Genomic DNA, 15,163 nt, shown 5'->3' on the forward strand with positions numbered 1-15,163 from the left:
ACTGAAATATTGAGGAGAGATCCTGTCTTGAGGGCAGCCAGCAGAGACATTGGTCTTCACTGGGTCTCCACAACTACAGACTCCAGAAATCTTACCAACAGCTATAGTTCAGAAATCTGGAAACAGTCACTGTGTCAACAGACCAAGAACAAACAACAAAATGTCTAAAGGGAGCTTGCCCTTGCAGGCTTAGAGGATGAGAAATCATAGTTGAAAGAGGAAATTGAAGTGATAAACTTCTGAATATTTGGAGGAGTACTAAAATAAGGAACCTCAAAAATCCTGGTGACTGGGGCCATCACTATGGGAATTTTCTAAATTTCAGAAATATCTTTGAGAGAAGAAATGGATATGTAGATGAACTTTTCCTTTCAGATGTGATAACCATATTGCCATAATCAATCTTTGGATGGAAGTGTTCTCGAGTTGCTTTTAATGGATCTAGAAAATTCATGGAGACTGTCAGACAGAGGCCCCAGCTGTAGCCACAAAGGAAACCCAACTCCATCCAGGCAAGGTGAATAGCTTGGGCTGCTACAGAGAGGAATACAAAACCAGGAAATATTTAAATTTCTTCAGACTCTAATTTAAAGTTTCAGCATTTGGGGACCATTAAAACTCACAAGGGCAAGACTGTTTGATTTCAGTCTGTGGGATTTTAATTTTCTTTAATTTCTTTTAGGTTGTGAAGGGATTAACTTTGTTATTTCTCCTTGGGAACATCATAAGAAATTATATTAAAACAAGGAACTCCCTTATGGACATTGTATTACTGAAGCATTTCTGCATTTTACTGTTCAGTATCTTAATGTGATTTGACTTCCTTATATCACCATTTGTGGTCTATTCTAGCTATCATGACTGGATGTAGTGGGAAGGTGAGGTCAGAATTTGCAGTTCCAATTCCTTAACCCTGAATGAAGGACAGAGCTTAAAATTCCAAGGTCAAAAAACTTCTGTGGCTGTGAAACACAACAGGAAACTGCAAACAGTGATTCTAAGGAGAGCCTTTCAAAGAACTAAGGCAAACTGGGAAGACCTGAGAACACTGCCTCCTGTTGAGTGTACACACTGAAACAGCCAAGCAGTGAAAATTCAGTTGTGCAGAGCAGATCTAAGTTTCCAGGGCTGTGACTCACAGGAATGATGGAGAAGAAGATATGAGTTGAATACCTAAAACTTCCAGTTTGTATTAATGTATCCTAACAATTAGAAATGCAGATCAGTAGGTTTCTTCAGTCAAGAACCCCACACCTGTGTAGGGTCAAGTAAGTGAGATATAGGACAAGGAGCCATAAAGAATGAATTTTGGGGGTGTCCATGGAATGGAAATGAGGTGAATGAATGACATATTTACCTCTAACATCCCTAGGTTTTTCCTTCTCTTAACCCTTAGGTCAATAGCCAACCAGGGACAGGATCTTCCTGTTCAGAGGAGGCGACCAGCAGTCATTCTATCAGGGCACGTGGCTTCCACTTCTAACAGCCAACTCCTGCAATAACTAGCATTACTTTGTTGGGTTTCCTCCTACGTTCATTAATGAGCAGTTTATATATCCTCGCTGGAAGCCATTAGCTGGGGCAGGGCACAAAATTAAATGAACCCCAAAGTGAGTTTCAAGGTGGCAGTACTGTCCCAACTTTGAGAGCTATGGTCCAGAATTCTAAAGGAATACTTGTCCAAGGGAAGGCACAAAGTATCACCCAACGCCTTCTGATAGAATGACCTCCCTATATTCTAACTACATTCATCTTTCCAGCCCATAGCACTAGTCCCAACATTGATGCATTAATACTGTAGTTTTCTTTCTATCACAAAAATATAAATATAAATGCATAGAATCAAAGAAGAGTTGACAGAGTTCTCACTAAGTGTGACACAGGTCTTCCATATCTACCCTGAGGCAGAGGCCCCGGAGCTGCTGCTGAAAAGAGGAGCACCCACTGGAATGGGCTGGGGAGTGCAGGGCCTGGATCCTGCAAATAACTTAACAGATCACAGTCCGTTGCACCTGCCCCTCATTTGGCTCTTGTTCTCTGCAGACTCCAGGACTAGAGAACTTTTGTTGCTGTCCCCACTATTAGGAGCAGCATTTCCATTATCGTTTTGTAGTGTGCTTTCCTTTATGTTTTTTTTAGCCCTTATTTTTGGCAAATAGAGATAAAGGCATAGATTTACACATAGATATATTTGTAGTACTAAGGAGAGTCTACTTGGCTGCTGAGACTATTTTATCTGCCACTGTGAACCAGTAACCTTTTAAAAGCTCTATGCTAATCTTTTTCTCAATAATTGAGGTGTGTGTACATGTCTTTATGTGTGCGTGAAATCTAAGATCTTCTGTGATAGCTAAACTTTTCCTGCCACTTAAAATAATAAGAATTGGTTCAATTCCCAAATCCATATCTTATGAAATATTCAGGGAGTTCCCCAAGATTTCTGGGAATACCCAGCATAAGCACAGCTATAGCCATCTTTATTTTCAAATTCCTGCTTCCACTAAATTTGTACAAATAGTATATCGGCGCTACTCCACACCTTGTTAACTCGCTGAACTCAGGTTTCCTTATTTTCAACACACACTCACACGCACACACACAAGTCAGAGAAGGTCTTTACTGGCATAGGTGACTTTACTGATGATCAGGACTAATTACCTAGGCTGATATTGTTGAAAAGTAATTTGAAATTGTAAATACTTTGAAACTGAATCTTAAACACTATCCTGTGGTGCTTTCCACCAACAAAGGGTTCAGTCTTGTGCTATTTGATCAGTTGTCTTCTCTGTTGCTCCTCTTTCTGGTTTTCTCAGTTTGTCTACTTTCTCACATACCATCCTGTTCATTTCTACGCAGTTCGATTTTATTTTCCTAGATTCCTACTAACCAGACGCTCTCTAGTGGCGTCTCAAGGCATCTTTCCTAAACAAAGACTTTCCTGCCTAATAGCTCATGCAAGCTATTAAGATTAATTCATTTTTGAACATTTCACTTGTAATGGATTCAACTAGTATTCAGCACAATTTTTATGTAACTTTATTGTGTAATTTATTTAAGTTCTTGAGGAATTAATTAGTAAAACGTTAAGTAGTTTCCCACATACCTTGCCAAAACAGCTTCTGTGAAAATAAATGATCTGTCAATGAACAATATCAAATAAAAATATCTTCCAAGAGGTGATTCACATGGCCACATTTCATAGTAGTTCATCCTGTTCTGTGTAAAAGAAGAAATAATTAAAATTAGAACGTTTCAAAGAGCCATATTAAAGTTTTTGTTCTTTTTTGTTTGTTTTGTTTAATGGTACTGGCAACTTGGCTTTTACTCATCTGTAAAATTCTGTGTGCTGAAGTAGTATTTTTCATTTTTAATGATCATACCTCAGTGAAATACCTATACAGACACTTGCATGATTAAAAGTATATTTTTTAAAAGCTGTCCATTGTCACTCCTGTGTTACAACTAAGGAGAGTTCCCTGCCTGAGGACTAACTTTTTGGAGCAGAACTGTCACCTCTGCTTTTCTCCTTCTATTCTGCAAAGCAATCAGCTACATAAACTAGCTGCAGTTAAGGCACATGACATGCACTTGTGAACAAGGGACTGGTTTTCAGGAACAAGCTAAAGGAAGGAATATGGGCTCAGGTATGATTCAAAGACATCATGGTTGACGTATTTTTGAGAAAGAGCACAGTGAGAGAAGAGCAAAGTGTCAAGGAGATGTACTAATCAGCTCTAAAACATGCTGAATGCTCTTGACTTTGGACCTTTTACTAGAAGCGCAATGTCTAAAGCTTATTGAATTAGGTTGTCAGAATGAAGTTTGATTTTGCCTACCATATAGTTAACTGGTTGTTACTCTCTACTGGATTTAATAATTCAGACCAAATTTAAGGATTAGCTGGATTGATAATCAAACCCTGTCTTTAAAGTTATTTACAAAACCCCAAAGGAAGTGTCAATAATTGGAACTCAAGACAGGGAGTCCTATTCTCTGGAAATAGTTTTTAGTTTGACTTTGTAGTTCTTAGAACTGGAATGATTTCCTTAGCCTTCCTTTGACATCTGCTAAAAAAGGATAAATTATTCTGTATAACCATTCTAATTTTTTCTTTTCCATTTCTCATTGCAAAAGTGAATTTTATAAGGGATTTTAGACATCGTTATATCCATAGTAACAAAGGGGATGATGAATCAAAACATTAATGTTGCTTTTGCATAGCAGAAACTATAGAATAAAGTCAGGTGATTTGTTGAACACAAGTGATTTAGTCATGTCTTTGCATCATTACTGCACTCTGGGATATCCTGATAGTTGCCTTGGATTTGCTAAGAATTTCATCTCACTGTTCTTGCTGTGTCACATTGTAGCAAATTATTGATTACAGTCTGACTATGTCAGTTAGATAATGCATAAACAACTTGAGGAAATGAGATGTATTTCTCTTCTCCTACTCATGATTCCTACCCAGTGAAAAATATTAAAATTCATCCTTACACAGGTACTTGAAGAAATGTATCAATTATTTGAGTCAATGGATAAGCAAAGTCACAGAAATATGGAAAACTGAACATAGCTATAGCATATCCTTGTGATGATATTAAAAACTGTTAAATGGTATTGCCTTCTTGAGTGTTTTCTCATTGATATGAAACACAGCTTTGCATTTAAGTGTTTGTTCTGAGAAAAAAATCATTCAATTTCCATGCAGTCTTTCATGATTACCAACAACTTTTGCAATAAATATGACATATTAGATGTTTTGTGGTCTAGAAGGAAAAATACTAGACATTATAAGGTATCTGGAACATTCTTAAGTTTCTTAATACTTAACATATGATATAGATCATTGTTTCTTATTTTGCATATGAGTAAAAGAAGAATAGAAATGGTACAAGTTTCCTTGGTCCGTATTTCTATATTTGATTTGGATTGGATACAGATTTCAGACATTCGGTTTCTTGAAGAAATGTTAAAGTATCTGTTATATATGGAATTTGGTACAACTAGTATATAGTAATTTCTGAACATGTTCTCAGTAATCAGTTTAAATGCACATATATGTTCCTGCAATCAAATTATTTATCAATGCACACTGAATTAAGTATTACGTACTAGTAAACAATGATATCTTCAGATGAGTGGTAAGAAGAATCAATACCCCGTCCACTAGATTTGAAGGAACTGTGAAAGAATTTCAATCTAAAACAGAACTGGAGGTTATAAAAAGAAAAACCTTATGCATGTGTCCTCAGGAAAATAAAACTTAAGGGCTGAAAGATGGATTTCCATACATGCCTGATTTATAGAAAACTGGTAATATTGGAATTTTCTTGAATGAAAAGGAAGTAACCAGGGGTTGCCTCATATCAACCTTGGGATGTTTTACTCATGATTTCCAGAGACAAGAACAAGAAATGACCCAGGTAGGATTGGTCTCACAAAATTGGCTGAATTGACCTTTTTTGTATGACTTGACTGTTTTTGTCTTCTTGGGCAATTTTCAAAGCTGCTCTCCATTAGTTTTTATTTTAACAGACCGAGTTCTTCTCCCTTTACATTCTCTGCTTATAAATATAGCCCACTCCAAACTCTCAGTGAACTTACCTGTAACTTGCTACAGTTTGCATGTTCCAAATGACAATTTCTCAGCTAATCCCAAATAAACTAATTTTTATAAAAATGATTTTGAGTTTACCTCTTTATTTCGGTTTACAGTACTACATCTTCCTCCGGAGGCATGGTGACAGAAGAGATGAACTTGCTTGTATGATATGACTGCTATTAAGAGAAGTCATAAGGATAATGTGATTATTGTAATGTTTACTCTTTGTGTTTAAATTAATTGTGTTCCCTAGCACATATTTAAATGCTTTTCTCAGGAACAGATAACGTAAACGACAGAAAACATCAATAGTTTAAATTTTCTTCCAGGATTATTTGGAGGCAAAATCAATCTTTTATACAGTGTTTTTTTCTGACCTGCTTGCTTTGGTTTCCTTTTTCCATATCATGAATAAAAACTGTTTGGTTAGGGACTTCCTGTCTTTTTAAGAAAATGGCTATAATTAATTTGCTTCACTCAGCTTCTGAGTCAACCAACCAATCTAGAAATAGAAGAAGATAAAAACCCAAACAGCCATGGTAGTAAGCTTGTCTGAATATGGGAAGTTTTCTAAAACTTTCAGGCTGATAGAAGTGAAAAACCGATTAGCTCAGCTATGGGAAGCAGTAAGTCATTCTCTCTCCACCTTCTGCCATTTTTTTCCTCTTTCAGAACTTGAACCTTTATCAATTAGAAAAATTGATACCTATTCCTCTTCCTCCCAGATGCTACTTTGTGATGTTAGCATTTACATTCCAATTCAACTTTCTCTACTCCTAATTAGATACCAAAATTCCCATCATACTAGTGGGATAGAACCAAGGGCCACCCAAAATAGAGATCGGTGTGGCTTACTATCTTCTGCAAGATATAATGCTCACAAAGAGCATTAGAAAAAGGTACGGGTCAGGAGGACCTCTGGTCAAGTTGCACACTGAGAGACCTATAGATTCATGTGCCCTACCTGTTAAGAACATTAAGAACCAGGTGTTGAATACAGAAAGGGCTCATCTAATTTTTGCAAGACACAAATAGATAAAAGCCTTCTAAATAATGAAAGAGCAGATGAACTGAGCACATATTACTGAAAGAGTGTTTTGGATAAAGTCCTAAGGAAAGAACAGGACTTGCTTCCAAGTCGGCACACAATGGACATAAACTCATTCCTCATTCCACGCAACACTGTACCTGAGGAGAGTTCTGGTTTAAGGAGTACATTTTTTTAAAAGAGGGAAATTAAAATGTATGCTAAAGCAACAGAAAAGAAGTCATTTAGTTTCAGAAAAATGAGACTTAAAAAGTTAGTTACTTTATGAAATATAATGATGAGCTTGTGTATTCTCCTCAGGATACAAAGTATCTCCACATTAACTGAACATGGCAGCAGACCATAAAGAAAGAGCAGGTTAGCATGAAGGTGAATAAGACATGATAAAAAAGGGACATGGGTGAGAAAAACAAGGATGTTATGTGACTCATAAATGGACAATAAAAGCCAAATTGGAAGAAGAGCACAGCAAATTTCAGGTAAAATCAATGAGAATAAATTTACACCTTTAAATATCCTGTAAATGAGAAGAAATGAACACGTTGACTATACTTTCAGATTTTAAAAAAACATGATAAAGAGAAAAATCCTAAAAGTATCCAGGTAGAAAAACTAAGTTACTTATAAAGAATGAAAGAACACTCATACTGGCCCTGGAATTTACCTTTGGAACTTCTTCCACATATTGATTGGCACTTCGCTTTCTTTCTTTCATGAGTCACTGGTTAATATTATTTGCCATTTTTAAAACTAAAATATTTTAGTTATGATTCATAAATGCTGGTTCTTATTTTAAAACTCAAACAATACAGAAATATAGAGGAAAACTGTCTCTTGTATCTCCTGATCCTCCTTAGAACTCTTAAGAGCAAAGCTAGTCACTTTCAACTAATGCAGTGGGAGCATTAAAAGAACCCATCTTTCTGACTGTTAGCTCCTGGAAATGTATGCTATTAAATAAATTCATCAACAATCAGGAGTTAGCACAAAGATGTCTAGCAGAGCATTAGCTATAATAGTGAGACTGTTCAAATTCCTAACAATAGAGTTATGAAGGAATATCATGAAGTGTGTTTCTTTCACCTGCATTAGTTTGGACTTTAAAATGTGATCATATGAGCTTTAATAATCTGTCTTCCTCTTGCCCACACACGTTAATGGGAAGACAACAGTTGGTCAGTGAAGAACAGGATTCTTGCAATTGAATATGGAATGACTGCATTTTGGGGTAATGGGGCGAAGTCTGAAGATATGACCATGGGGGTGAGCATCTGAGGGAGGGTAAGAGTTGAGCTCCTCAGAGGAGTTTAGGGAACTAAGTTACTGGTGCTTTGGAAGGATTGGCTAGGTATACATTGAAATCACTGAAAATTTTGGCAGGAATGGCATTGAAAATACTGACAGACACCTAGCAGTTAAATTCAAGAAATGAGAGAGCACTGTAAAGGAGGCAATGAGGAGGCATGGCAGGTGATATATTACAATAGAGAGAAGGGAGAAGGATCTTGAAGTGTCAGTGCTGAGCAAAGAGACTAGTGCCCTTCTTCCAGGCTAAGCAGTCTGAGGCAGTTGCGAGAGAAGAAGGCTGCCCTGAAAGGGTTGCCAAGGAATCAGTGTCCTCAGTGGAAAATCTAGTTTCGGTTAAAGTAGGAAAATAAGAGAGCAGGTTAAGGAGTCAGGGGACTTTTCTGTTGACTGACTATGAGTTAAAGAAACACAGCAAGAAGGTTCAAGTATTGGGAAGGAGTAGGAAAATGGTTAAGAGCAGGGATGTTTACATAAGAGCTGGGACAATTGGGATGACCTGTGTGCTTTTTGTAGCATAGGAAGCAACTCAAGATGAGCACCATAATAAGACTGATCTTAATGGTCTCAAGGGAAATAGTGTTGGTGAACCGGTGAGTCCAAGGTTTGGAGGGAGGGGGAGAAAGAGCCATGAGGTCTTGCCAGAAAACAGAGATATGGAGTGCTCCTTTATTCCTATGAGGAGGCCAGAGAAGGGGATGTCCTGTCAGTACAAGCTATCCTTTTGGATGGAACCCCAATATGATTCATTCTACTGAGGGCTTTTGAACTATACCCATGAAACAGCTGTAGATTTCAGATTCTTATTTATAGAACACCTTATACTCTACACTTTCTTATGCCTAGATTCTTATTTACAGGTTATAGGAAATATGGGGGAGCCGAACACCACTTTAATATTAGGAATTAGAAAACCTGAGATTGATAAGGGTGGAGCTGCATGACAATCACTGTGAATAAACAGGAGATTTGGAAAGATGGGAAGAGGCTACTTGTCTCCCCACATGAAATGCAAAGAAATGAAAAGCATTTAGTGAGATAAACAGCATTTTTGTAATCTTATTTGACCTGAGAAGATTAACCTGGGTTTGAAGCTTTCCAGGTTACGTGGCTTACACTGGCTGGAGTTTAAGTGTGACAGACAAAATCAAAGAGATAGCTACCCAGCCAGCTCAGAGAAGGAGTCAAGTCAACAATTAACAGAATATGCAAATTCTTAGAAGAGATTTAATGCAAGTTATTTCTGAAGACTTTTAAAAACCAGGTTTTAAACATATCTGTTTATGGATATAGATTAAATGGGATTTTTTATGGTTTACATTAAGTGAACATTAAAATTTTTACAGATTAACTCTAGGGTTAAATCTTCATAATTTTACTCTCTCTCTAACCGTAAGGATGGAAAAGTTGTCTGTAGATCTAAACATTCCAGTTAATAGATACATTACAAAAAGATTAAAGGCAGGTTAACTTGCAGAAATACATTTAAATTGTTCAATGAGCAAGTGAGCATATGGAAAGTTATTTGCATTGGTTAATGGAACGTGACAAAAAAAAAAAATCAGTTCTTTCCTTCCCATCTCACTGGTATTTAAAGGCAAATAAAACCAGTCTGATTGCATTAAAATTCTGAAAGTTGGGCTTAGCAGAAATACTTTAGAGAGGAGAAGAAATTGTCCTCACACATCTTCACCTGAATTCCAAAGATATGAGAAGACAAAGGAGTAGCAGAATGGAGGCCAAGACATAACATCTTGGGAGGAAGATAGATTATTTTTTCCAAATGACTCCCAATTCCTGGACTCCAAAATTCAACAAGTTTACAGACCCAGTAAAGATGGTGCTGGCAAAAGTTATGGTGTGGAAAGCACCTACATCTTTTTTTTTTTTTTTTGAGAGGACATCTCTCATATTTATTGATCAGATGGTTGTTAACAACAATAAAATTCTGTATAGGGGACTCAATGCACAATCATTAATCAACCCCAAGCCTAATTCTCAACAGTCTCCAATCTTCTAAAGCATAACAAACAAGTTTTTACATGGTGAACAAGTTCTTACATAGGGAATAAGTTCTTACATGGTGAACAGTGCAAGGGCAGTCATATCACAGAAACTTTCAGTTTTGATCACGCATCGTGAACTATAAACAATCAGGTCAAATATGATTATTTGTTTGATTTTTATACTTGATTTATATGTGAATCCCACATTTCTCCCCTATTATTATTATTATTATTATTATTTTTAATAAAATGCTGAAGTGGTAGGTAGATGCAAGATAAAGGTAGAAAACATAGTTTAGTGCTGTAAGAGGGCAAATGTAGATGATCAGGTGTGTGCCTATAGACTAAGTATTAATCCGAGCTAGACAAGGGCAACAAAACATCCACGGATGCAGAAGATTTCTCTCAAAACAGGGGGGTGAGGTTCTAAGCCTCACCTCTGTTGATCCCCAATTTCTCACCTGATGGCCCTCCTGTGACTGTGCCTGTCTTAGGTTGTTCCTCCCTTAAGGAATCTTACCCGTCTCTGGCTAACCAGTCATCTTTCGGGGCCATACAGGGAAATGTAAAGTTGGTAAGTGAGAGAGAAGCAATATTGTTTGAAAAGGTTAGCTTTTTACTTCTTTGCAGATTTATGCCCTGTGGCTTCTATGCCCAGCATTTGTCTTGAGGTATCTTTAGCACTTGGAGGAATTATGATACTTGGTAAATTCGATATGAGGCACGAATTCTACTTAGGGGTTGTAATTATGAAGGAAGAAGAGAAGCTATAGAAGTAGCAGATGGAAGAAAACATGGGAAGATTGATTATTTCTTTGACATATCTTCTTGTAGTGTAACATAAGCATGTATAGGTTTTAAACTACTAATTAAATTGCGCGCACACGTTAACATAATAGGAATACAGCTACATAACCAAAGCAGACCTACAATTACCAGCCATATCCAGTGAAACCAGGAAAACCAGTTAGGCACCCTAGGCATTTGTGAAAACTTATCAATGATATGATGGATATTGTCTAACTGAATTTGAATAGTTTGAGAAAAATCAGACAAATTAAAACAACCCATTCCTGGGAACTGTTCACATCCCATATATTCTTTTAACAGTAGATAGTCTATAGTCGCAAGATTTTGGAGCCATGCAACTTGCACTTCTCCTAATTCTTGGTTGAGTTCCAACAGTATAGATCCAGTCAAATTTGTTGTTTTACTGTATGCACAGGCCAGCTTAGATATCTCCTTCCTCATTCCAATGGCAAGTCCAGGAACCGGTGGGATGAATGCATCTAGAAATGCAACAGCGCCAGGATCTTTGTTGAAGTTTTTTGATAACTATCTTCTGGAATGACTCTTCCAGAGAATGTTGATGTTGGGAGTTCTTCTTCATATCTTATCTTAATTTGTTTTCTGGGTAGCCAAATTAGGCTTTGATCCTCTGTATAAACACAAACAAACCCTTTGCCCACACTTTGATATGCCGTTTATACCATTATGAAGAACTTATTGGAGATCACCACACAGGAACTGCTTTTTTTTTTTTTAAGAGAAAGGAATATTATCAGAAAAATGTACTTCCATAGCTGATCATCTGACACCCTTTAAATGATCAAAATTAAGGATATTTAAAGCATGCATTAATTGGTGATTTGCAGTTAGTTTTATCCCATCAGGGAGTAATCCCCCTTTTCTTTCTTTCCTTTTTTTTAATCATTAATCTACAATTACATGAAGAATATTATGTTTACTAGGCTCTCCCCTATATCAGGTCCCCCCCCCACAAACCCCTTTACAGTCACTGTCCAGCAGCATAGCAAAATGTTGTGGAGTCACTACTTGTCTTCTCTGTGTTGTACAGCCCTCCCCTTTCTCCCACCCCCCCATTATGTATGCTAATCATAATACCCCCTTTCTTCTTCCCCCCCTTATCCCTCCCTACCCACCCATCCTCCCCAGTCCCTTTCCCTTTGGTACCTGTTAGTCCATTCTTGGGTTCTGTGATTCTGCTGCTGTTTTGGAGAACACCTACATCTTGAGGCCAATTCACACCTAAGAAGACCAAGGGAAAGAGCAGTGCCTCTGCTTTTCCATTTTAAAAAGGTATGAACTCTTTTTTTTCTGTATCCTAGAAGCTGCAGACTGAGATGTCTCACCTTGAAATGTTTTCTAGTTATCTATTGCAGAGTAATAAATTACCCCAAGCTCAACTGGCTAAAAACAAAACTTTTTTTATATTTCATGATTCTGTGGGTCAGAAATCTAGTCAGGGCTCAGTTGTAAAATTCTTCTGCTTCCTGTGGTTTTGACTGGGTTCATTTGGTGGTATTTAGCTGATGGGCAGAATCAGAGTTTCAAAACTGATTCACTTGCATGCCTGGCCTTAGAAAGGATTGTTGGAAGGTTGGGTTCACCTGTGCTCTTCAGTCTTTCCACATGGTCTCAGGCCCTCTTCACATGGTCCTTCCAGTGAACTTTTCATATAGGGACTCCAGACTCCAAAGGTGAGTATTCTGAGATAGAGGAAATGGAAACATTAATCTCTTAAGGTTTTTTGGGCCCCAAAACTGGCACCTCATCCCTTCGGCCACCTTTTGTTTGCCAAAGCAGTCAAAGAGCCCACTCCAACACAGAGGAGAAAACAAATATCCCATAATTCCAGGAGAGGAGTGCCAAAGAACTTACAGTCATCCTTAGTGTGTGATCATTTGCCTGCCTTCGGAATACACAGGAAACACAGTTACCCTCCAATGACCCCTGGAGTTCTCACTGCATTGCAACATCACGCTCAGGCCAGGTTCCAGGTGGCCATCACCTAAATCAGATCCAGGCATGGATGAGGCTTTTTGGCTAATGGGGCACAGTTCCTTTCTATATGATGAGCTATGAACTAAAGAGACAAGTTTTTCTACTACCCAAGCAATTGTGAGACAAAAATAAGTGAAGAAGAAACTCCACTTCAAATAGGGAGGGAATGAGAGGCATAGAGGGTACCGGTCTTTAGCAATTCTGAATTCCAGGACTGGGGACAGTCTTGCTTCCTAGGAATGACTCCCTGGGCTCTTGATTGTCTTCTGAACTCTTGGTTCTACCTTTTCAGTCCTTATCTATATGGAATGGCCAATATTTTGCACCCAACTAGCCTTTTCAGCCTACTTCCTGCCCATAGTAAGTTGGGAAGGTCCAAAGATGTCTTTTCATTTTGTACTTTTAAAATCCATGCCATTAGCATGAACCACAAACACATTTTATTTTTACTATGACAGGCCCTTCTCTATTTTTGGCTAAGAGTACAGTTATTATGGGGCAACAGCTACACGATAAGATCCTTTAGTGCCCAAGGAGGCAGGCTCTTACATTTTTCTTTGAGGTCTTCACAACGGGGATTTACAGCAGTCACACACTTGTAACCTTTACCCTGAGTTTCTTTTAGTGTGCTGGATTTTATATTTGCTAAAGCTATTTCTTTGAGATCTTTTTCTGGGAATAATGGGGTATAAAAAACAATTTTATTTTCAAACCCAACAATTCCTGGATCCTTTATATTTCCTCTAAATTTCTAAAATCTGAATAAAAATGGTACAGTTCCTTATTTAGTTTCTGTCTCCCTTCCCATCCCCCCTTCCATCTTACAATTAATTATAGGAAGCTAGATGAATCCTACTGGAATTTTCCACATTCTGTCTGTAAATCTTCCCAGCTAGATTCATGAGTTCATTAAATACCTTATTTATTTTCCACATTTTAACAGGGAGCTATGGTACCAAACTTGCCAGTAACAATGTCTCCACTGTTTTTTAATTCTCACTGTCTTCTGAAGCCTCTTCCACCTTTAACCAGTCCTTCTGAAGCTCCTTTCTTCTTTTGCCTGCTGCCTTCTTCCTGCCATCCTGTCCCAAAGCCAATGTCACCTGTTTTAGGCTTTTACTATGACAGCACCTCTATTTCAGGCACCGAACTTTGTAAGATGCAACCAAGGAAGAAGAACTATTATGAGTGATAGGTATTTATTCTAGGGATTAAATCATACACAGTCATGGAACCTGGTAAAGAAGTCTACGGAAGAGTGTTACCTCTGCATCTGGCAGTCAGCTGGAAGCAGTTGTAGATTAATTTGACAGAAGTAGAGAAAAAAAAAAGGAGATTGTGAAGTGGGTTAACCAAAGACTAACTGGAACCCATATATATTTCTCAGTATCTCCAACTATGATGATGTGGGTGGTTGCAGAAGTAGATGATGCTTTCACTACACAACCATATACAGGCCTGCCTTAGGACTAAGAAAAGCTGAACAAGGAGATCCAGGAAATGTAGCGCAGTTGTGGGGCTAAATGCTGCCCCATGCCAATGATATGAGCCTGCAGGACAGCAACAAATGTGTAAGCTACAACAGTGAGACATCCTATGTGAACTTCAAAGCCTAATGTGACTGCTTCTGTGCTTCCTTCCAAATATCATTTCTGATATAGCTAACCTAGCCTAGAATTATAGAGATAAGAATTCTAGGAAATGTAGTTCCAGCTTAGCTATATTAACACATTACAAATATACTAAAAATGGGTATGATTCCTTCAAGGTGAGTTCATTCACCACCAAGTCTCTGATGTGCCTTAACTTTTAAAGAATTCAGAAAGTTAATAGATACTCAGGAATTTTACAGCAATGATCCAATATCCAGCACATTTAGAAGAAAGCCAATTCCTAGCCATGAGGGCTATAATTACAGAAATCAGTTTTTAGCATTGCCAAAGTCTATTGCAAGAGATTTAGTTGTAAATGAGTTATGATGGTTAGATGGGAAAAGGAGTAAGTATCCTAGTTTCAGCTCTGATTGAATGCTTGTTATTCATTTAATACCAGGCAGTCAATGCTTACCAAATAGACATACAAATTGTAAACTTATACTCATTTAGGAATGTTTCCTGGAGAAGGAATATTTTGGCACAAGCATTTGCCATATTTCTGGGAAAAATCTGCTAGACATACTCGTTCCTTTCTCCCAAAGTGGCAACTGAAACATTACTAACATCTTACAAAGTGTGGACATTACAGTATTGGAAGCCTTTATAATCTGGAAAATCCTCTTCATTTTCACTTCCTGGCTCTTCATTGCTCATTAAAGGGCAGCTTTGTCAAGTCATGTGAGTTCCACATGTCAGAAGGAATTTTTAGCCCTGTTGGTTTTACCTTTTGTTACAGAAT

At 37.7% G+C, this 15,163-nt stretch overlaps 1 long non-coding RNA gene across 1 annotated transcript; it reads right to left on the reverse strand.

Annotated features, from left to right (window-relative positions):
• Window positions 1-11,946: 11,946 nt before the first annotated feature.
• LOC130682253 (uncharacterized) lies at window positions 11,947-12,873 on the reverse strand. The gene is made up of 3 exons (XR_008995526.1): window positions 12,647-12,873; window positions 12,376-12,474; window positions 11,947-12,013 (listed from the first exon to the last, which is right to left on the reverse strand). It is a non-coding gene; the product is annotated as an uncharacterized LOC130682253 (long non-coding RNA).
• Window positions 12,874-15,163: the final 2,290 nt, after the last annotated feature.

Source organism: Manis pentadactyla, chromosome 1 (assembly GCF_030020395.1).
Source record: "Manis pentadactyla isolate mManPen7 chromosome 1, mManPen7.hap1, whole genome shotgun sequence".
Taxonomy (NCBI): Eukaryota; Metazoa; Chordata; class Mammalia; order Pholidota; family Manidae; genus Manis; species Manis pentadactyla.